A 24,281-nucleotide genomic window follows, 5' to 3' on the forward strand; every position below is an offset into this window, starting at 1 on the left:
CCGCAAACATCATAGAAGTCCCGGCACATGCGTAGGGAGGGCGTAGGTTTTGCTGTTGGCTCCAATGGTGGAGGTGACTTCCCCATACGGGAGTCGGTCCTTGAAAGTTCCTTATGAAGACGAGAGGTTGAATGGGTGGTGGATCGATAACTTCCAGCTCTGAGTCGGTACCGGAGTCATCACCCACTTCTATGGGTTCCTCGTCCTCTTCGGGATCATCTTCGATCCATCCTCCGTTGCCTTGGTTGGGAAAGTAGGGGTCGCCAGGGTGGTGAAATCCAGCCATTTGACTGTACGAGAAATAGGGTTATAAGAATGGAATAAAGTTGAACATGCAAAACATGTAAGTTAAACTAGTTTAGATAGCAAATATTCCTATAGTATTTAAATTCTTGTGTTTGATTCTAGTAATGGTTTGGTAAGTTTTGACTTGTTTCTTACTACGATCATTCCTCGATATACGTTGGTCCAATCTCGGGCAAATATAGTTGATCACGCTATATTTGTCCAAAATCTGAGTACATATATCGAGTCTCAATCGTAGTGTCAACTTGTCTAAATACTTGTATAGTTAGATAACATGAAAATAATTTGTGGTATGCATGTAATTGTACTTAAATGAACTATCAATTTAAGTTGAACGCAATGCTGCTTAAGCGTAAAAAGAAAATTTGTGTTGTCAGAGAGTAATAGTCCCTTAAGCATTTATAGTTTGTATATCTTATGTGGTTCGATATACTTAGTTCACTATAAACATTGCTCTGATACCAATCTGTCACAGCCCCAAACCTAAACGGCGGAAACGTTCGGGGGCGGATGACTTCATGTGGTAACGTAACAAATGAATACATAGTAAAGAAAGCAATACAACCATCATATATATAATTGAAAGTTTACATTTGTCAAAAGTTACATGTTCAAAACCAATTACAATATGATGACAAAATACGAGAATAAACCGGCGCCGCAGCATCCTTTTGTCAAAAGAAAAATGAATACCTGAAATTACTGATTTCCTGGGACATACAAGAAATTTTGAAAGAGTAGATCAGCATTTAAGCTGGTGAGTTTCATAAGTATTTAAGTGACAATGTTTGTATGAAATGAAATGTTTTGTCTTTGTTTGTTTGTGTTTAGAAAATCCTATATTTTCTACTAGTATAAAAGTGGCCTTCACTCAAGACCAATGTTTGTTTCTAAAAATGTATGTAAGTGTAAAATAACCAATGTGTTTGAAAACCTTGTAAATCAATGCATTTTTAATACCCCATGTGAGTTTTATAACCATACTATTGACTCGGAATGCCTATACACAACATTCTTCAGGCGTTGGAATGTTATGACATTTGTCACCCCAAACGGTGGACTGCAGCTAACAGTCAGGGCGCGGGTTGTCAAGCCCGTATAGATCTATACACAAACACCATGCTCCCCCTCCAAGGGATTCTGGTATATAATACAGGACTTGAAATGTGTACTCGAACGTACATGAAGTTAGTGTCTCACAAAACCGTGATAAAAAAAAACAGATCTACTTGTTAAAATGTTACGTTTGTTCTTGTATACGAAAGTGACTTCTTGAAATTCATGTTTCTAGTACATAAGAGTTAGAAATTTGTTCGTAAAACTATACCTATGATAGTTTTCTAAAAGTGTGTCTCGTTTGTTTAGAAATACCTAGAAAATGAATCATTTGTATGAAAGCATAGATTTTTGGATGTAGAGTCTAAGATAGACAAGTATAATCTAAGAAAAGTTTAGTTTATACATGCATTACAACAAATTTATATTTCAAAAGATAGAATGCTATTTTAACAAATGTTATATATATGAAAGTTCCTTATAAAGTTTGTAAATCGCATGTGATTTGGATATATAAAAGCATATAAAATAGTTCTTTATGTAACACACGATAATACTCGTATGTTTTACTTGTAATCCCCCCCTTGAAAGCATATAAAAGAATTTATAGAACATTTAAAAGGTAAATTAAGGGGTATGAACTCACTTGAAAGTTTGAAGATAGCGAGATGCAAAAACCGGGCAGAGTTTCGTCTCGAGAAACGGATTTTTCTCGGGATTCTCGGGAATCTCGGGAGTAAAATCGACGCTCGGGACTTGAGCAAAAAGACCAGAGCTTCGGGTTTGAACAGGCACGGAAAACGAGGCAATATCGTGAGAGAAAGGAGAGAAATGGGCAAGTTTTTCGGAAGCCTTCGCATGCTATTTATAGGGGGGTCTGAGAAGCCTCGTACGCAGCGCGTACGCGTACGTCATGCATGACCGAAGCCTCGACTGCCTCGGCTTCGGATGGGACGGATCAGTCTGGCGGGTCGGTTGGGACGGCGGGTCGGACGGGTCGGTCGGACGGGCGGGTCGGACGGGTCGGTAGCCTCGCATAGGGTGACGTGGACGATCAGAGGCCAAGGCCCTCAGGTACGCAGGGCGTACAGGGGTACGCAGCGCGTACCTCGGATGAGGACGTTGACTCCTCTTCGGATAATGCTTGATTTTTGAATTAAATAAATATAATTTCATTTAATAAACTTCAAAAATTCATATCTTCTTCATACGAACTCCGTTTTCGATGGTATTTATATCCACGCGTAGGTGAGACTACGCTCTACAACTTTCATTTAGACTCCGTTGGAAAATTCCAAAATTATTTTTATTATTTATTTTATAACTCATCGTGTTTTATCTGACGTCGGTTTTTGCCAGACTTTTTACCGCTGAAATACCGTTGTCAAGACCTTCGATTCTCATTTAGGTCATTCTGGCCAAAAGTCGCTCGATCTCCAATTCGAGTTTTTAGCTGTCTGTTGCTAAGCTGAACTTGGAAAAATCATAACTTCAATATACGAAGTCGGATTTGGGTGTTGTTTTTACGTACGATCATGGTTTAAAAACATTTAAACATAGAAGGAATTTAAATAGAACTATTTGGACATTTTATTATGAAAGGTAATTTTATTAACTCAAAAGTGGTTACAAAACTTGACCTTTTAGGTCATTACAAAGAGTTGAAATATCGGGTTGTCATAGTAGTGGATACACAGGTCAGGGATCAGACCATGTTTTCCCGAGAAAGGGGCGATGAACATGAGATCTAGAGTTAGGCCAGGATTATAGCCTGCGGATTGGATCAGGAGTTTGGGACCCCAAGTGGGGGGGGGGGAGCTGGCTATATGGGAGAGGGCACCAAGATGGGTCCAGGGTAATGCTCAATAGACATAGAGCGGTCCGGATAGACTGAAGGCGAGCAGGGTGTACCACTCAGACCGAAGGCCCGGAGAATAGTCCCGACAGGTGAAGGCTCGATTAGGTGGTCCAAACATGTTAAAGGTTCTGAGGGTGGTCCAAACATGATGAAGGCATGGTGAGGTGGTCCATTCATGCTGAAGACTCTGTATGTATCTTATTAGATCTACATTCTAGTATTGAGCATGTTGCATTGTGATAATAACCTATGGAATTATACATTACTTGCTTGCAGTTTATCACTTATACAGTGGCCTTAGGGATAGTCGGTGGTTATATAGGAGAGTCGGGAAACCCTTGTGTAGTCACTTGTTCCATGAAGGGAATCATGCATGGTAGAATTTTAGTATTGCAATGCTTTTTTGGTGATGTGAAGAACATTGATTAGGCCTTTCGGGCAGCAAAGGAAAATGGGTACCTTCGGGCCCGAAGGAATGGGCCACTGACGAGAAGACGACATCGCCGATAGGTTATCAGAAGCAATAAGGATTGAGGAGAGTATTAGTCAGGTATTAGAATGAATCTGGGAAAATGTTTGCCCCGTATTCCTACTTGTTCACAAGTTCTTGTTAGGGGCGGGTCTAATGTGGAAGTTCTTGGTTGATCATCTTCTTTCGTCGCTCCAGAGATTGGTGACGGCATGGTAAAGAGTCATAGGTTATAGTAAGGTTTTGGGTATCATATGGATTCATATTGTGAAAGGTTTGCTATTAACCTGTTTGCGGGTCTTCTTTACATGATTGTGGTAGTTTCAGTCAGAACCTTGAGGTGGATTCATTGACGGCCATCTCGGGATGGCTTATAGTGGAAACTTTCGTTAAGGATTGCAAGTGTATCTATGTGTGGCATGAACTGTGGAGGTCAGTAAGGTAAATGGGAGAAACCTTTGATTTGTGGGGTGAATCGGGAGTTACAGGAGAAAGGTATAATGTCATTAACAGGAAGGCGACGGTTACAAGGTTAGATCTTTCTGCCAGATTCTGAGAACCAGGTTAGATCTTTCTCCCGGTTATCTATGGTAACACATTGTGTTGGGAGGGTTGAGGCGGTCCTACTTGATGCAGTAGGCCAAGATACCCGGTGCGCACCGACTATAAGTCGTAGGCATGGAGACTCAAAAGGAGCAGTAGGGTTGTGGCAGTAGGCCAAGATACCCGGTGCGGGCCGACTGTAAGTCATAGGCATGGAGACTCAAGAGGAGCAGTAGGGTTGCATCAGTAGGCAAAGATACCTGGTGCGGGCCGACTGTAAGTCATAGGCACAAAGGCCTGGAGGAACGGTAGGGTTAAGGTGGTAGGCTGACAAACCTTGAGAAATTCAATCCGGTGGTTGATTGGATTCGACATATTGATATTCCATCCCGAGGCTAATCAAGTCATGCATAGGTGTTGTGGTTATGCGTTAGCAGTTGGCTGTTACTATATGTAGACTCAGGAGCTAAAGTAAGCATTATCCTGTCAGCACAATATGGATTCTTTTCTTAGTGTGCCTCATGTAGCCTATGTTATCTCTGAAAATTCAGTCATTGAATGAGTTCCCTTGAAAGAATATATAATCTCCTCTCCATCAGAGGATTATCGGCAGCTGCGTATGATCCATGATTGTGTCGTGGGAAGGAATCGAGGTTTTCAGGGTGTGATCCTCATCAAGAAGAAAGGAATTCGGGTTCCCGATATATCGGGCCATTTCGGGTTTGCCAATGTTGGCAAGCCAGCGTATCAACTGGTTCTTCTAGAGGAGCTCAGTCAGATTCTTAGCACTTCATATGTCTTGTAGTTGCGAAAGTGTGTGTCGGACGAGGAAGCCTTGGCATCATTGGGTGATCTTCAGGACGATGAGCACCTGAGCTACGTTGAAGAGGCTGGTAGTCATCTTGGAACGAGAGGTAAAAGTTCTACATAGCATGGAGGTACATTTGGTAAAGTTACAAGTGGCAGCATCAGAAGGGATCCATGTAGGTTTTGAGTCGGAGGCTGGAATTCAAAAACATTATCCACATTTGTGCACTACAGCAGGCTTCGACAACGAAGCCTAGTTCAAGTGGGGGAGAGCTGTAACATCCTGAATTCCAAGAATGAGTTTTTGAGGATTTCAACCAATTAAATAAACCTACTCGACGAGTTGAGGCCCCAACTCGTTGTGTAGGGATTAGTCATCTCGCGTGATTTATGAGGTCTACTCGACGAGTCGGAGGACCCCAACTCAACGAGTAGGAGCTGGAATATGCAAACCCTAAGTTTTAGGGTTTGCACCCTTTTTAAAGGACCTTAAGTCGTTTCCTCCAGCCCCTTACCATCTTTTGACGGCCAGAAGAAACACTAATCAGTCTAAACCTTGTTCTTTAGTGTTTGCGAGGCTTAAAGAGTGTTTTGGTGGATTTTGTGAAGAGGACTTGAAGTCTACGGAGCTTGCAGCAAGTACAAGTTTGTGGATCTGATTTCTACCTCACCTTAGCATCATATGGAAGGTAACAAGTCGTTACCTTGGCTTATCTTTAGCAAGATCTATACATGCATAGGTTTAGGGCCATTTTTAGCATATTTGTGAGGCATTTCGGGTATTGGTCATGATCTGAAGTTGTAACTTCAAATCTGGACTCCTCTAGGTCCCCATGGTCATAAAGTTATCAGATTTAGTAAGAATTGGCCCTTCTCTTTGGATTAAACCTCTTCCATAGCTTGTTTTTGGCCTTTAAGACCTTGCATGCACGTAAAGTTTGCAACTTTACGTGGTAAAGATCCCTTAGGAAGCTAGATCTACAATTTGGAACATTAGAATAGATTAAAAACGTCTGAATGATAAATGGACTGAAGGGACTCGACGAGTTTCATGGCCAACTCTACAAGTTGGATGAAGATTGCATGTATTGGTTTTCTGCATGGACTCGGTGAATCAAGGAGATGAATCGATGAGTTAGTTAGGGTTTTTCCCAACATTTAGACCCCGCATGGACTCGGCGAGTTGTCTGGAAACTTGGCGAGCCAATTAGGGTTTTTAAAGTTTCTCGAGTTCTGGAGGAACTCGACACGTTAGTAAGCTACCCTCGACGAGTTGGGTCAACATTGACTGTTGACCTTGACCGTGGACTTTGACTTTGACAAAGGGTTGACCAGTTGGACTTTTGACGGTATTTTGGTAATTTGGGGTTTTGATGGACTTGGTCCTATGGTGGATATAGATGGTGGAGTTCGTGGTTGTGATTCGAGACTTTGATCTTACTATTACAGTTCAACATCGTGAGGTGAGTTCTTCTCACTATATCAATAGGGTCTACGGCACCAAGGCCGTCCCTTATGATTTGTATCTTGGTTATAGGATGGTTAGTATGTTAGTGATCTGTTAGATCGGTATCCTAGTTATAGGATGGTTGTTATGTTAGTGATCGGTTACATCAGTATCTTGGTTATGGGATTGTTGCTATGTTAGTGATCTGTTAGATCTGTATGATTATATGTACATGCTAGCTAGCTTATCATATTTATGTGCACATGATTCTTTGATTGGGGGTTTGGGTTGAGGCGTTCATGCTTTGTGCTTGTGCCAACATACCTAGGGCAGACCGGATAGATTGTAGACCCGGTTAGGACATTCTAGTTAGGCCGAAGGCTTGGCAAGCAGTCTGTATAGGATGAGGGCCCTAAGAGGCGGTCCAGAGATGTTTCGATGGCTCGGAGAGCGGTACAGATAGACTGATGGCATGTGAGGCCGTCCATTTAGGCTGATGGCTCATTATGCATGTTGTTGTTTATATGATATGGTTATATTTGTATGGCGTTGGTATTTTCGGGAAACTCACTAAGCTTCGAGCTTATAGTTGTTGACTATGTTTCAGTTACTTCTGATGATTGCAGGAAGGCGAAGGCGTGATCGTGCACCTCCTTATGTTTTATGATTTTATTCTAGGAATACTCTGACATGATACTATTTTGAAAACAAATTTATAATAATTATTGGTTCTTAAATTTTTTTTAAAAGTTTTAAATTGGCTTGATTTTTATGGATGTTACAATTTTGATCCGAATTGGAGAAAATGATGACAAGAACATAGTTGTGGAAATTGAGTCTTGTTTCTAGAAAGTCCAATATCAGCTCAATTGAAATTGTGTATTGTGCTTTATTCTTAAAACACTAAACATGGGTCGGGTTGGAAAATCATAAAAAATTATATAAAATTTAGTATTTAAGTTGTATTTTTTTAGCATGTACTTTATTTTTTTAATTGTTTGTTATGTGTTCTTACTAAGTGAATCCTTGAGAACTTCAAGTAAGTTAAAGACTTGGAATAGAAGGAGAGTCTCGTTAAGGCTAAAGATGAGTTCATAGTTTTAACTCATAAAGGTACATAATTGAAACGTGCAATCCAAGGTGATTTAATTCATTTTAGGATGAACCTATCATTGCTTGTGTTTGATGATGATGTGCTATTTGTGATGCTATTGTATGCTTTATGCTATTTTCTTATTATGTATTACTTGTTATGATGCTCTTACTTTGATGAATTTGATGTGTATGACAAGCTAGATTTTGTTTGGGAATCGATAAACGAAATCACATAAGTGCATTGTATATGTAGACTAGGAATATGCTAGAATTGCTAAATTCTTGTGATAGTTGTTCAAAATATGTTGTTTACATCTTGTGTATGGATATGCCTTGGAAATGGTTGATATAGTGTTATACATGTTATATGCTAGTCTGAATTACATGTAGGTATCATTTTAATAGAATTGGTGGTCATATTCAATATTATGTTGATATTATGATGAATTTTATTACATGCATAATTTCTCGTTAAGGTAGTACGAGTAACAAGTCTATGTTGATGTATGCATGTTTTGAGGGGTATTATGGTGTTAATGGTAGAGCCTTGCAAGCCAATTAGGTTGAAAGATCTTAAGCCATATCATTTTGTATGTTGCATAGTCTTTCTATATGGTCGTGTGACAGAAGGGTCGCACATCGGTATACGAGAACTAGAGTTGTTCTGGCTTTATGTTGTGGTAAGATCAAGCATTACCTGGGAAATGAGAGGTGTATTGGTACAAATGGCACCATTTGTGCCGATCTTCAACGACACCATGAAGTACTTATAGTTTTCACTTCATTGTAGAGAAAGTGGAAGTCTTGGGGTTGGTAAACTCGGGTGGAAGTCATGAGCCACTTGGAGCACTAAACTGGTTGAGCAGACGACTAGTGAATGAGGTTAAGTTGTTAGGTAGGTTGTCACGAAGAAACCTTAAAGTTGATAATCGGTTGAATTAGAAAAATGTAATAATTGGTTGAATAAAGTTGGTAACTAGGATTGGTTGAATATATAAAAAAATGTTGCTTATATAATAAATGGTTGAATATATTTAAAAAGGTTGGTCAAATAAATAAAAGGTCGGATATATAAAAAAATATTGGTTATTTAAATAAAGGTTGAATAAATAATGAATTGTTGTTTATATGAAATATAATTTTTTATATGTTATGTGGTTGTTATTATGTGTTAACATATCCCTCTAGGAATACATCAAAGATAACATAGCAGTTATCTAAAGGACGGCCTAGCTAATGGTCGTTGCCCCATAAAAGTGTCAGGCCAGGCCCTCACCCTCGTAGCCTAGTACTCAGATCCTGGGGCTCTAGTGCCACGGTCCAACTCAGAAGAAGAGGCTCTGGTCTATAACAAGCCAAAATAGTACCAATCACTCCGTAGAGCGACAAGTGTAGTGCTCAGAGTGTTGCACTCTGAAGGTTCTAAACCAATAGCAAATAACTGCTAGTGGTGCACGATCAGCCAATAGGACGCCTCCATGTCCTGACGGTCCAAACAAGACAAAAGGTATTGTTGAGAACAAGCTCCCATGATGACATGTATAAAATATATCCTTCTTCTCTAGAAGAAAGGATCAACACTTCCAGTAACTCAAGCTAAACCCGAATTCTCTCATCCAATTACTGACTAGACCATCGGAGTCTCGTTCTGGTATCCCCTCCCAGACGATGACTAACATCGACTTTTTCTTTGTTGTGATTATCAGGTTTAACTCAAAAGAAACTACCACATACGAAATTAAGCGCACATATCACAACATTTGATGTTATGTGGGCATGTACTCATAGTTACACAACCTTAAAACGACCATAGACGTCGGCATTTACAGGAAAGGCACCTGCAACGTCAGGCGAGGGAGAAATAAGCCTACTCAAATCAATGTCGTCGCTCGATGGTACATGACCACCTACCTCAAATCGACAGCGTTCACCCACACGCTAACAGCACAAACACCAGTTCCGATAACAAAAACCACAGCGGCAGCATTCGCCACGCTACGACCACTGTCAGCCGTTTAAACACAACAGTTAGTTGCAGTCACGAATGCAACGTCCCAGCCGACAGCGACTCGGCGGTCGCAATCATTGGTTTTTCAGCCACAACCGCTATCGCAGCAAAAGGTGATAAACACTTGCTCCCCACGGACCAGTTTTTCCTCTTCATAGTTCTTAAAGTCAAGCTATAAGTTATTATCGGTGGTAGACACATCGTACATAGCGTTTTTTGCGTGACAGCCGCTGAAACTCAAATCCTGCATAAACCAACTTCAAGAAACCTTTCGTCAGGCATACATCGTCGCTGGAACAAAAAGACAACAACTAGCAAGCAACATCTTCGAAATTGGAAGTAACTTGAGGCCCAAACATGATACCGATAAGGGGAACGTCAGGGTCCCAAACGACGGTAGTAAAAACTAAGATCTCAAGAATAAGGTCCTTATCATCAAGAGACCGTGCTAACGGTACAAACTCCGCACGATCAACGATGATGTAGATGTACTCTCTACTAACCTCTTGAACATCAACTTCTCATCAAAGGACTAGAGGCCATGCAACTGGAACCCCAAGGATTCACTCCTAATTATTGCATGTATACGCCAAAAGAAAATCCACCGTGTTTACATAGCTAATGGAAGTATCACTGACATCTTCTATAGGCACTGCTTCCGGTAGTTGATAAGTTCCTAGAAGGAGGATTTGAAACTGTCGAAAGGTGGCTCCTTGGTCTATTTCACAGGACACAACCTATGGCCAATGGGCTCCATACACCTCCCCCTTATGTTTTTTGACCATGACTGGGGAAAAGAATCATACGAACAATCAAGTTCTAAGTAATATGCTTCCTAGCAGATCAAAACATATTGCTCGAGCTGCCAATGCTTTTCCAATTTCATGCTCTACCGTCAACCATCCGTGGTACTATTAAATTCAGCATGCATAGTAGTTCAGCCATTATCGTTGCTAGTATCCCACACCCACATGCTTTCCACCAAATTATTGCAACTACAGAGCAAGTTTGAGCCCCAAAATGGTCAAAAGAGATTGTCGCACAGAAAAAAATGTGATCTACTCGGTTCACCCAGAGAAAGAAATATAGGTGGCTGTTGACCTATCGGTGGAAACCAAAACCAACATAATAACCAGGTGAATGGAACTTGCGAAGCCAAATAGCACAGGATGCAGAGATACCTAGACGCAACGCGGAAGTTAACACATTCATTCAAAAGCTTCAAGATCAAGTAGATTTCTCGAGGTAAAAAAGCGAGGGCCGATGCTCCGAGCAATTTAGCATCGACATCTTTCGATCACATCACCAAGAAAGTCCTCGTAGAAGTTCTTACAGAAAGGAATATTGATAATAAACAAATTGATTCCATTGTAATGCCCCCCGACTGGACCAAGCCCTATCTAGACTACCTATTGCACGAAATTCTCCCAGACAATCATGTGGTAGCCAGAAAAGTCAAATTCAAAGCCCCATAGTTATCCATAAGGGAGAAAAAATTATACAGGATACGGTATCTAGCACCATGGCTCAGACGCGTTGCCCACACGAAAGGACTATCACTCTTGGAAGAATGTCATGTAAGCGAAGCCAAGGTGCACGAAGGTGCATGGGCGCTCACGGGAAAGATACTCCGTTTAGGAGTATACTAGCCCAACATATATAAGGACGCAGATGAACTCAAAAAATAAATGCTCGGAATGCCAAGCCTTCGCCTCCTTTCAGAACCAACCCACCACACCGCTAACCAGCATTAGTAGCCCATGGCCTTTCCATAAGTGGGGAATAAATATCGTAGGACTGTTCCCGGTTGCCCTAGGGAGACCCAAGTTCTTGTTAGTCGTTGTTGATTGCTTTAATAAATGGATTGAAGTTGAACCATTAACCATGGTCACACACAGGAAAATGATAAAGTTCAAGTGGAAGAATATTCTCACGCAATTTGATACCCTAAAGTCCTGATTGTTGACAACGGTACTCAATTCGAGGGCAACCCTTTCAAAGAGTGGTCCGAGGAAAAGAAAATCCATCGATGGTGCACCTCAGTAGCCTACCATGAGGCAAACGGTCAGACTGAGGTATCTAACAAGATCATCCTCAACGGTCTGAAGAAGCATTTCATGAACTCTAAAGCTGCATGGGTCGAAAAATTGCCAACAACACTCTGGTTGTATCGCACGACCTCACGGTCTAGCACTAGAGAAACACCTTTCAGCTTAACGTACGACATAGAAGCAATACTCCCACTCGAAATCATAAGCATATATTTTCAAGTGACAGAGTTCGATGCAAATACCAATGAGGTTGAACAGCATCAGGACCTAGATGTACCTGATGAAAAGCCCGAAGCTACCGATCTCTACCAAGAAGCCTACAAGGCCCGCACCTAAAATTACTACAACTGGTGTGTACGAGTAAAAAACTTCAAGGTGGGAGAATGGGCATTGCGCAATAATGAGTCAAGCCACACACAACCCCAAGGAAAACTGGGCTTCGTTTGGGAAGGACGGTACAAAGTTTTAGAGGCACGCCAGAATGGAGCCTATGTCCTAGAAGTACATGACGGGAGACCAATCCCCCGCACCTGGAATGCAAATAACTAACACCACTTCTACTCCTAGAGCAAGTAGAAAAATAAGATACAGTCTGGCCAAGGGTAACATGATCAAATTCCGAATGGATAATCCAACACCAGTAACTAGCTAAAGAGTCAGACCTTAATTTGTATCATAGTGTAGCAACTTTTTTGTTCTGACCAAAAAACATTGATATTCTACATATGTTATCAGTATAGTGACACAAATTGACCACTATCAAAAAAACTAGTAGAACGTTTTTTCACAATTCGAGCTTGATATCATAAGAGGTTATCCACATTTACCAAATGTTAACAAGGCTGATCATTTACATCATTAGAGAAAAACCGTTGTTAGAACGCAACCATAGGAATCAAAGGGTTATAACCTTTCCCCAAATATGCCAATTATGCCTGAAAGGCCATATGTCTCGACCATGACATGAATAAAGGATTCAAATGATCATAACCTTTACCTTAAAAAACAATACATAAGCCCTACAAGCCTTGAGGTAAAGATCTCGGCTTGACTTAGATGATTAACATCGGAATGCAACTCTACAAGGCTCAGGAGATAGAGAAAAGTCCCAATATGGTAATAAAAAAAACATTAGCTAACAAAAACACCCCAACATGATGAGATAGCTAAAGCTCACAACCAAAAGTTAACTAAAATGTTTTGGCTTAGAAATACAGGCCCGTGATTCAAAAAGGGGGCATGTCCCAAGTTCCCAATGCGAGTCCCAAGGATGGACCTAAGGGGACTTAGACAAATAAGGGCTCCGAAAGTTGCAGATTGAGCAGATGACTTCATTATCAAACCAAACAAACCCCAAGGCCAACATAAGCCTTGGGTAAAGACTGCTTAATTAAGAGAAGAAGCGAGCACACACACCAGTGGCCAATATAAACCACCGAAAAGTGAGGCAAACTAACTTTTAAAGAAAAACACAATGACATAACAACAAAAGATACATACATACATATATATATATATATATATATATATATATATATATATATATATATATATATATATATATATATATATATATATATATATTGTTACTCATACCCAAAGAAAAACACATTGCCATAACTTTTAAAGAAAAACACAATGCCATACCCCCAATCTTACATGAACACCACGCAGGGCCAAAAACAAGCTAGTAATGAAAAAAAGTGGTTTTGGGAAAAAAGAAGAGTCAATTTCCAGGAGGAGAAGAAGAAGGTCCGACATCCCCTGAATAGCCCATTGTAGGGAGCTCCTCTACCGTACGATCCAAATAGAGCTGGCAGATCCCCGCCAAGTCTATCTCACCAAGGCGGAGGTACGAGGCAAAATATGTCTCCAAGAACGCCTTTATGGCATTATGCATCGCCTGTGCTGACTGTGTTGCAGCACTCGGCTCTGTAGAGTTAAAATTTCTGGTATCCAACTTATTCTACAACACCTTCTTACTGCTCTCAATGCCATCAACCATGAATGTCGCCTTCAAGCACCCAAATTGAAAATTCTTCACTCTTAATGACCCGGTCAACTACCCGAACCATCCCTTCTTGAAGGATCTAGGTGAAACCCTATCCCAAGGCTCTCTTCATCGATGCGTCAACCATTATCTGCTCTCCTTGCTGTCTCACATGTGCTTCCAGCAGTTCCTTCTTAGCCACCAGATCTCATACTTTCTACGAAAAATGCTCTACCTCCCCATCCAAGCTAGTTACTTGGTATTCAGCAGAAAACTTCTCTCCAACTAGAACAACATAACGCTCCTCGAAATTGCGTTTCTCACAATCAAGGAGCCACACCTTCTCACCAATCTCATCATGCTTAGTCTTGATGGTGGCAAATTCTACCAAGTCGTCACCCAAATAGCAACGGCAACCGGCTGTCGCCACCAAATACAGAGCAATGTGGACTGCAACATATTAGAGATCAGTCGCCATATAGGAATGACACAGGAGTTCCGATGACTCCAAATTGGTCGGAGGAAAGGAATGATGACATCAATCATGGGTGTTGGAAGGTTGCATCAGAAGAGATCCATGAGTAGGATTCCACTTCGGGTAATGCACACCATCGCTTCCCAGTTGTGTAGACACGACACTAGACATGGCACCAGCGGGAGGTGGAACCAAGCAAGAGTTAGAGGAAAAATTAGAACCAAATGATTGCGTCTTACCAAGATCATTGTCACCTCAATTTACCGCATCCCTTGTTCCCTTGTTCGGTCATTGATGTGGTGTAGTCGTTTCCTGGTCCATTCTCTTCGAATGATGTGAAATGTAATCACCGAGAATGTCGATCACATCAGGCAAGCCTCCATGCAGGAAATCAATATTACGTTTCTTGTGTAATCCGCCACCAATCTTGTACTCCCCAACATCACCCACGAGTGGGGAGTCCATACAAGTTGTGTGTCGCTTAACGGTGGTCCAAATGCCGGTAGTGAAACCACCATTCAACGTCCACTCCTTGGCAAAACAAAATGAAGGATTGCCATGAGAATCACTATCAACACCTATACCTGACAGACTAGAGTCGGCCTGAGCGCTAGACCCTTTGTGCACAGCGATGGGAGGAACGTTTACAACAAATGCACGAGTAATACTAGTGGGTGGTGGGAGAGCCTCCACCAAATGGATTTTGTGATACTAAAGGTTGTCCTTAAACTTCCCACGCAAGACTCTCTCTAAGGGAAGCTTCACAAAGCGAAAAAAGGGGTCATGGTAGGAAATGGTACTCGTCGTCTTTCTCCATGTAAAATTTAGGCTTCATCCCTCGGAATCGCTAGGAAATACTCATTCCCGCCGCCTCCAGGATGCAGTCCAGCCAATCTTCCCCATTGAAGCAGATCCCCATAAATGGTTGAGCCATAGACAAACTGGCACCCGACAGCTGAGGCGCCCGATCAGAAGAGATGGTCATATGAGGATAGTGAGGACCAATCAATTCAATGTTAACCTAAAACCACTAATCCTGCCACTTCTTTCTAGGAGACCTCTAGTTAACAGTAAACGCATGAGTATTGCGTCATTGAGAGAAAGTATGTACACCAGATTGGGTGGACGAGTTAAAGAAAAATTGGAAGGCCCTAAGTTATGGAAGTAAACCCAAGGCTCGACAAGCCAACTAGAACCCAAAAAACTTATTAATATCATTAGGAGTCATCGACAGAGAAGCCATACTCGCACATAACCTCATCAAAGAAATGTGATAATGGAATTCGAAGCCTCACTTCAAAAATCGACATAGGGACTCTTACTTTCCTTGCTGATGGTTGATATAAGATAGCCCCCTTCTTCGGGTATTACACCGTATGTTCAGGCAAAACCTAAACCGGAACTAAAGAGACTCGAACTCTTCTGGTGTTGGTTCGTTCCTAGATTGCATGGATGTCTTTATAGATCTCGAATAAAAAGCAGGAGAAGACTGAGAAAGTTGAAGCGTATATGATTCAAAGAATAAAATTGCCCCTAACAAAGGTTAGTGTTAAATATATAGCAAGAGAATCGAATGGTTACCACAGTAGAAACCATTTATGCATAACGACTTTGTTGCACCAAAGGACACCATATCCATCCCCATCAAATGTATACCTTGATCAAGGCTGGAACAAATCGGCTATGTCATCACATTGCAAAAGTGTACTAGCCTAGGTGAATTGTTAACGTATCTCTCCAGTAATACGTCAAAGAAAACGAAGCGGTTTAGTGTTAGGCTCGAACCCTCACCCTCGCGGCTTAGTACTCGGATCCCGACATTCTAGTACCACAGTCCAACTCAGAATGAGAGGCTTCGGTCTATAACAAGCCAAAATAGTACCAACCATTTTTCAAAGCGACAAGTGTAGCACTCAGAGCGCTGCACTCTGGTGGTTTTGCACTAACATCAGATAACCGCTAATGGTGCACGATCCGACAATAGGATGCATCCACGTCCCGACGGTCCAAATAAGACAAAAGGTATTGTCGGGGACATGCTCCCACGATGACAGGTATAAAAGAGATCATTCTTCTCCAGAAGAAAGGATTGGATCTTTCTATATCACAAGTTAAACCCTAATTCTCTCATCCAATTACTAACTAGACCATCAGAGTCTCATTCCAGGATTCCCTCCCGGACAACGACTAATGTCGGGTCTTTCTTTGCTATGATTCTCAAGCTTAACACATTCGAAAATACCACAAACGACGTTAAGCTCGAAGCACATATCACAAAAATATGGTATACGATAAATCAACTATGTTATTCGGTCGAATTGTGAACAAACATGTATGTGTGTATTTTTTCGAACATGCTATTGAATGATTATGATATATGGTTGTTTGCTAAGTGGTATTTGTTTATCATTTTTATGCAATATCATAAAATGGATGATTGACTGATTTGGGGTTAGTATGTTTTTATTCAAACTTTATAAACTCTCTCAGTAAGGGCAACCACTTGTGTCTTCTCTCTTTTCTAATATATGATTGGTGCAGGCAGCTTAGGAGTTTGGCCTTGGTGAGAGTGGTTACTTTTAGGGTAGTTACGCTTATTTAGATGATACCATCTTGGACCATGTTTGATTTTTTATCAATTTAAACATTTACTTTTTTTCTTCAAAAGATTTGGGATTATTATTTTTACTTTGAAAGTAACGTTGTGATTTGAAAATGTTTTAAAATAAATAAATAAATATTCCGCTAACGTGTTCTATTAAAGATTATTTTAAATAAAGGAAAAAAATTGCTAAAAATCACGATCTTACAAGTTTATATCAGACCTATTTTATGAGCGAACTGAATACAGAGATCGGTATTCATACTCCCAGTGTGGACCAGATTAATTAGGTGCTTTTCTCTCATAAGGAGGAAGGGTGTGTGCTGAGAGTTATATGGTATTTGTTTGTATACTTTTAGGAATTTTATTCTTGTTGATACTGGAACATCGTTTCTTCTTACACATGGACCTAGGGATCATTAATATATCTTGACATCAAGGAAAACATTCCCATCTAAAAACGACAACATTCTTGGAGTGGAAGAAAGTGGTCTAAATAACCAAGAAGGATTAAAGTTGGTTGCATTTTCGATTTGACAAGTTCCTTGTAACCCACAAAATCAGTTACCCTATGGTGTTCGTAGTTGGACTAGTGTTATGTGTATAGAGGAAATAAAAGATCATATTAGAGTGATGATTAGACTGCATGTATTTCACAAGCCTTGCAAGTTGTTGGTTTATTATTGGTCAATGGCAGGTTGGGAAGAGAAGGTTTAGTTAGCCTACGGGTTCTAGCAAGGTATGGAATTCATGAAGAGAAATAGGTGTACCCATCTTTAACCAAAACTAGTGTGATATACTATATGAGTATTTAAGATCCCATGATGGTGTCATAGTGTAACGGCCCAAAAAAATTATTGATGTAGTACGTTTCTATTACATGATTATTGAGAGGGACCGACGACATAGTAAAGGCATGTAAGGGGAAAGGGACGAACTTGAACTCTTGATGCATTTTATTCCTAGTAAGGTCTACCATTCTTCATTGGCAGGATAATCTCAAATTAACAGCATGCAAAGGTCTTGACCTATGCTTGATTCATGATCGAAATCTAGTCACACATTCATCCTTATTCTTTCCTATATTTGTTGATTTCTCCTCACTTAGACAAGGGTTGAATCCTTTATAATCTACCCCACTTTAATCTTGGTAATGAAATGGGTAGCCATGGGTTTCATATGTTCTTGAATCGTAAACCGTGATTGGATTCATTATCTACTTGTATGTTCTCGTGTGCATGTTATGTTTATTCTCTTAGGTTGGTTGTGACCATTGTTGCCCAAAACAACCATTAATTTGAAGTGAAATTGTTATGGTTGGCTAGAAATGAGGTAGACAAACGTAACTTAAAAGATTACATGATAACAAAAAAAGGATACAAGAGCTATATTGGTGTGTATGTAAGTAAAAAATGATTGGAAGGGGGTGAGAGTGTTTATGAATTGTTAAAAGATATTAGGTGAAGTAATGCTAACCTAATTGTATGACTTACTAATGATAGGATTGTTGGAATGATAAAAGGATCATATTGTTAATACTAGCTTGCTATAAGAATAAAAGTGATATTAAATAGGATGTTATGCAGAAAGAGAGTTAAATCATAAGTAAATGACATACGTCACTATATAACTTAATTGAAATAATGAGTAGATTTAAAATGCGTATTTCGGTCTCACTTAACTAGTTATCCTAAGGTCTTGATGGTTTAAGCCAAAACCCTAAAGCCTAAGATGACTTTTGACTAAAGTTATATCTAGAAAGATTTGTTGATCTGTCTTGAAAGACCTGTAGATATCATTCTCATCCAAATTAGTTAAAATGACCACAAGAACAAAGTTGTAGTAAATTGAGTCTAGTTCCCAGAAAGTCTGATATCCGCTCAATTGAGGTTGTGGATTCTGTTTTATGCTTAATACACTGAACATTAGTCGAGATAAGAAATCATAAAAAAATATAAAAGGTAGTATTAAAGTTATATTTTTGAAGCATGTACTTTATTTTTAATTGTTTTTTATGTGTGGTTTTTAGCTGAAGCCTTGAGAAATTCAAGTAATTTCAAGAGTTGGAGTAGAACGAGTGTCTCATTAAGGCTAAAGGTGAGTTCATAGTTTTAACTCACGAAGGTGCATAATTGAAACAAACAATCTATAAATGGTGATTTGATTCACATTAGTATAACCTTGCCATTACTTGCCCGTGATGATTATATACTGTTTGTGATGCTACAGTATGCTCTGCGCTATTTCCTTATTATGAGTTATCTGTTATGATGCTTTTACTTTGATGAATTGATGCGTATGATAATATAGTTTTCGGAAGTGAGTCAATAATTTTCTTAACTTTATTGCATAAACGAAAACTAAATCTCATAAGTGGATTGTATATACAAATTAGGATTATGTTAGGATTATTAAATTCTTGTGATAGTTGTTTGAATATATTTTGTTTGCATCTTGTGTATGGCTATGCCTTGGAAACAGTTAATATGGTGTTGTGCATGTTATGTGCTAACTGGAATTGCATGCAGTTATGATTTTTATAGAATTGGTGATCATATGTTATTTTATGTTGATAATATCATGAATTTTATTACATGCTTTATTGCACGTTAAGGTAGCAGGAGCAACATGTCTATGTTGATGTATGGTAGTTTTCCAGGGTATAATGGTGTTAAGGGTAGAACCTTGCAAGCCTACTAGGTTGAAAAGGCTTAAGCCATATCGGTTGTAAGTTGTACGGTCTTTGTAGGTCGGAGTAGCGAAAGTGGAAGTCTTCGGGTGGGTAAACTTGGGTGGAGGTCATGACCCACTTGGAGCACTAAATTGGTTGAGCACACGAGAAGTGAACGATGTTAACTTGTTAGGTAGGTTGTCACTAAGAAACCCCAAAGTAGATAATCGATTGAATTAAAAAATAAATATTAATCAGTTGAATAAAGTTGGTAACTACAATTGGTTGAATATATAACAAAATGTTAGCTGTATAATAAAAGGTTTAATATATAATAGTAGGTTAGTTATATAATAAAAGGTTGGATATATAACAAAATGTTGGCCAATTTGGGACTAGCCCACTTGGTAGAGGTGGAAACCTCTTATATTGGAGGTCTTGGGTTTAAACCTGGGCGTAGGCAAATTAACTAACTAGGTGAATCTAACATCTAACAACTAACCAGACGTTCAATATATATATATATATATATATATATATATATATATATATATATATATATATATATGGTATACAATTGAGCATATATGTTATGTGTTAGAAATGTGGTTTATCATTTACGTATGTATGCGTTTGAACATGCTATTAAATGATTATGATATATGGTTGTTTGCTAAGTGGCATTTGTTTATCATTTTTATGCTTCCTTATAAAATGAATGATTGGCCGATTTGGGGTTTGTATGTTTTTATGTAACCTCTATGAACTCACTTAGCAGGGGCCGCCACTTGTGCCTTTTCTCTTTTGTGCCATATGCTTAATGCAGGCAGCTTAGGAATTTGGCCTTAGCGAGAGGGGCTACCTATTAGGTAGTTATGCTTATTTAGATGATAGAATTTTGGACCATGTTTGATGGTTTATCAATTTAATTGAAACTTTTTTTAAAAGAAATGGAATTATTATTTTGATTTTGAAAGTAGCGTGATCTGAAAATGTTTTAAAATAAAGAACTAAGTATTCTGCTAACATATTATGCTAAATATTGTTTTAAAGAAAGGAAAAAATTTGTAAAAATCACGGCATTACAAGTTGGTATTAGAGCCATGTTGCGAGTGAATAGAATATAGAGGCTAGTATTCAGACTCACGTTGTATATTGTATTAATTAGGTTCTCTAGACTCTGAAAGGGGTGGGGTATTGTGAGAGTTATATGTTATTTGCTTGTATACTTTTAGGACTCTTATTCTTCTGAGTATCGAAACCTTCTCTTTTCTTACTTGTGACCCTAGGGATCATTAATATCTCTTGAAATCAATGAAAATGTTCCCATCTCAAAGGGTCAACATTTGAGGAGTGGTAGAAAGTGGTCTGAATGACCAAGAAGACTTGAAACGGGTTGCATTTTCGATGCCACAAGTTTCTTGTGACCCAAGAAAGTCAGTTATCCCATAACATTCATAGTCCGACTAGTGTTATATGTATAGAGGAAATATAATATCATCATACAGTGATGATTGGACTGCACATATTCGACAAGCCAAGAAAATTGTCAATTTATCGGTTGTCGATGGCATGTCGGGAAGAGAAGGTTTATTTTGCCTACGATTTCTAGCAGGTTATGGAATTCTAGAAGCGAAATAGGTGTACCCATTTTCAATCTAAACCCGTGAGATAAGAGACTTTATGGTAATTCTAGAATCAGTTATATAGTTTTAAACAGTAGTATGGGTCCAATACTATTATAAGCACAAGATATATAGTTCGGACTGGAGGAACTGTGCGGAGACCTACGGACCTGGTGGTCAATAGTTAAAGTTGGAATAGTCGTATGTATGGTAGACCTTATGTGTCATTGTTTTTTTTGTGCCCATTTTGATGTACCACATAGTCTGTTGATTTTGATGTTAGATAGTGATGTGAATGTGGGAGATCTAGTAATGGTGTATTAAAATGTTTGATTTTTTTGACATCTCTATGGATGAACACATACTTATCCTTGACATTGATCTAGCAATGGTGTATGAAAATGTTTGATTTGTTTGACATCCAAGGAAAAAAAATTCTATTTTAGAGTCTATTGCTATAATTTCGGTGATGAAGGCAAATAAGTGCCTTGCAAGGTAACTTGAGGTCTTCTTGACGTGTGCGATGGAGAGTTCAAAGAAGACGTTGAGTCTATCCTATATGGTGTTTGTTATAGAATATAGAGATTTTTTCTGGTGAGTTTTCGGATTTATAAACACCATGTCATGTCAAGTTTCAATTTGACCTTATTCCTGGTTGGCTCCTAAAGCCAAAGCACCTTTTAGGTTGGCTCCTTTGGAATTGAAGGAGATGTCGCATCTTCAAGGTTGAGTGAGTGTGGGTTAATTTTACCAAGTTATTCATCTTTAAGGACTGCTCTATTTCATTAAAAAAAAAAGACGATACATGTTGTTGGTTATCGATTATTGACGCTTTAACAAGATCAAATGAAAACAAGTAAGCATCTACATCCCATTCTTGTTTGTGGCATATGATGATGCAACGAGAGAAGGTGTATATGCATAATTCCTAATAAGAAAGAGTGTCAAGGTGAATAACCCGGTGGATGATTAGGAGTTGGTGGCCGTGGTTAATACTCTTAAAGCATAACGTTATTATGTGGATGGTATGAGGTGTACGCCATATGCAAATTATAAGAACTTATGACACATTTAGAGCGAGAAGGGTCTAAATGTGTATCGCCATTGGATTGAGCTGCTTGTTGATATATTTTTTTTGCAAGAGAAGTTACCACCCTGGTAAGGCGAGTAAGGTAGCTAACGTATTAAGCCGAAAGAAAACCAGATGCTCATATTATCTCATAGATATGAATCTGGTGGTTGTTTTGGTATCTTTTTTAGTAGATCCGAGCTACTTTGTTCGAGGGTTTGGGAGAACATTTTTTGAAGAATGGGGAGATGATGAAACATGTTTTTTTGTAGAGGGAAGTCGAGGAATAGATCCATTTCGAGGACGATTTGGGCCCCCAAGGCCGATAGTATTCTTGACACATGTTATAAGACATGCACATTTCAAAATATTAGGTTCACCTAAGAACTACTATGATGTTTCGTGATTTGAGATTTGATTATTGGTGGCCAAAGATTAAATGCAACATAGCGAAGTATATGTCATAGTATGTGTTGTGTTCGCATGACAAGTCATAATGTCATGAACCAAATAATAGTTTTTGCCCATCGGAAATCAGTTGGAGGATGTTACCTACCATGGCAGAGAACATGAGAAGTAAGGTCTAATAGAGTTTCTTTCTACGAAAAGTCACTAAACGTATGAAAACCACATTTGGTTAAAGCAAGTAGTCAAGTGATTAAGTATACAAGGCTGATATACGAAGTGTAAATCATGATCAAGTGTGGAGCTTAACTTGAGGATGTGATTTGAAATAAGATGATGCGGTGACTTAGAGATTTCGATGATGGAATCCTTTTAACGAAGAGAGAATTGTAACGACCCAAAAATCATTTTATTGACAAAGTTAGTTTCTGTTACATGATTATTAATGTTTCATAGGACTTAATCGAGGTATAAATGATTTATAAGGTTTAGCTAATAATTAGAATGAATTAAACTCGTTTATTTATTGTGGAGTTTATTTAGAATAAAATTAAATCAAATAAAATAAACATAGATGAAAAAATTGGGATTAAAAATGAAAGATAAAATAATTTAACTAGACTGTAATACGAGAAACAATGTTGAAGGGATGAGATGGCATCAAAAGAAACTCATTTTCATTTTAAGACTAGGTTTGAGGTAGAAAGGGGGAAAGGTCGAGAGTTTAGGGACCATATAGAAAAATATGTTAACCCCCCCCCCTAACAGTCATCTAATCGATGTGGTTAGTGATTTCATCGATTTCTATACTTCCATGTGACCTACTACGTGCAAACCAAGGGCCACCTAACCTCTCAATCGGACTGGTGTATCGAAGATGTGAAAAAGAAAAAAAAGGAGGTGATATCCTGATGAGATGGATTGACGAGAAAGTGAAGGCGGGCAAAGTGTGAGGGACGAACTCAAACCCTTGTTGATATTCTCAAATCAATAAGAATCAAAGGTCTTGACGTATGCTTAATTCATGCTCGAAATCTAGTCATACATTCATCCATATTCTTTCATATATTTGTTGATTTCTCCTCACTAGGACAAGGTCAAATGCCCTATAATCCACCCCCACCTTAATCATAGTAATGAAATGGATATCCACAAGTTTCAAGTGTTCTTGAACCCTGAATCGTGATTCGACTCATTATCTACTTGTATGTTATGTTGTACATGTTCTTTGTTTATTCTTCTAGGTTGTTTGTGAACACTTTGTCCTAAAAAAGCCATTAGCTTGATGTGAATTGGTTATGGTTGGCTGGAAAGGAAGTAGAAAAACCTCACTTAAAAGATTACATGATAAGAAAATGGATACAAGAGCTATATGGGTGTATTGGTAAGTAAAAAAGATGATTGGAAGGGGGTAAGAGTGTTTATGAATTGTTAAAAGATATTAGGTGAAGTAATGGTAACCTAATTATATTATTTCCTAATGATTGGAGTGTTGGAATGATAAAAAGATCATATTACTAATACTAGAGACATGGGAAGCAAACTAAATGGGAAGAAATGCAGAAATAGCATCCTTCTGGTGAACATTGCAAGGCATGAAAGAAAAGACACTAGCAACTCATTATTCATCTCTCTCATTCCAAAGGTCAAAGATCCCCTAAAGCTAAGTGAATTTCTCCCTATCAGCTTAATAGGGTGCATCTATAAAATTATCGCCAAAATCCTCGCCTTAAGAATCAAAAAGATATTGGGTAATTATATAGATGAAGTCCAATTACGTGGAAGGGAGACATATCCAAGACGG

The sequence above is a fragment of the Lactuca sativa genome, chromosome 6 (genome assembly GCF_002870075.4).
Source record: "Lactuca sativa cultivar Salinas chromosome 6, Lsat_Salinas_v11, whole genome shotgun sequence".
Taxonomy (NCBI): Eukaryota; Viridiplantae; Streptophyta; class Magnoliopsida; order Asterales; family Asteraceae; genus Lactuca; species Lactuca sativa.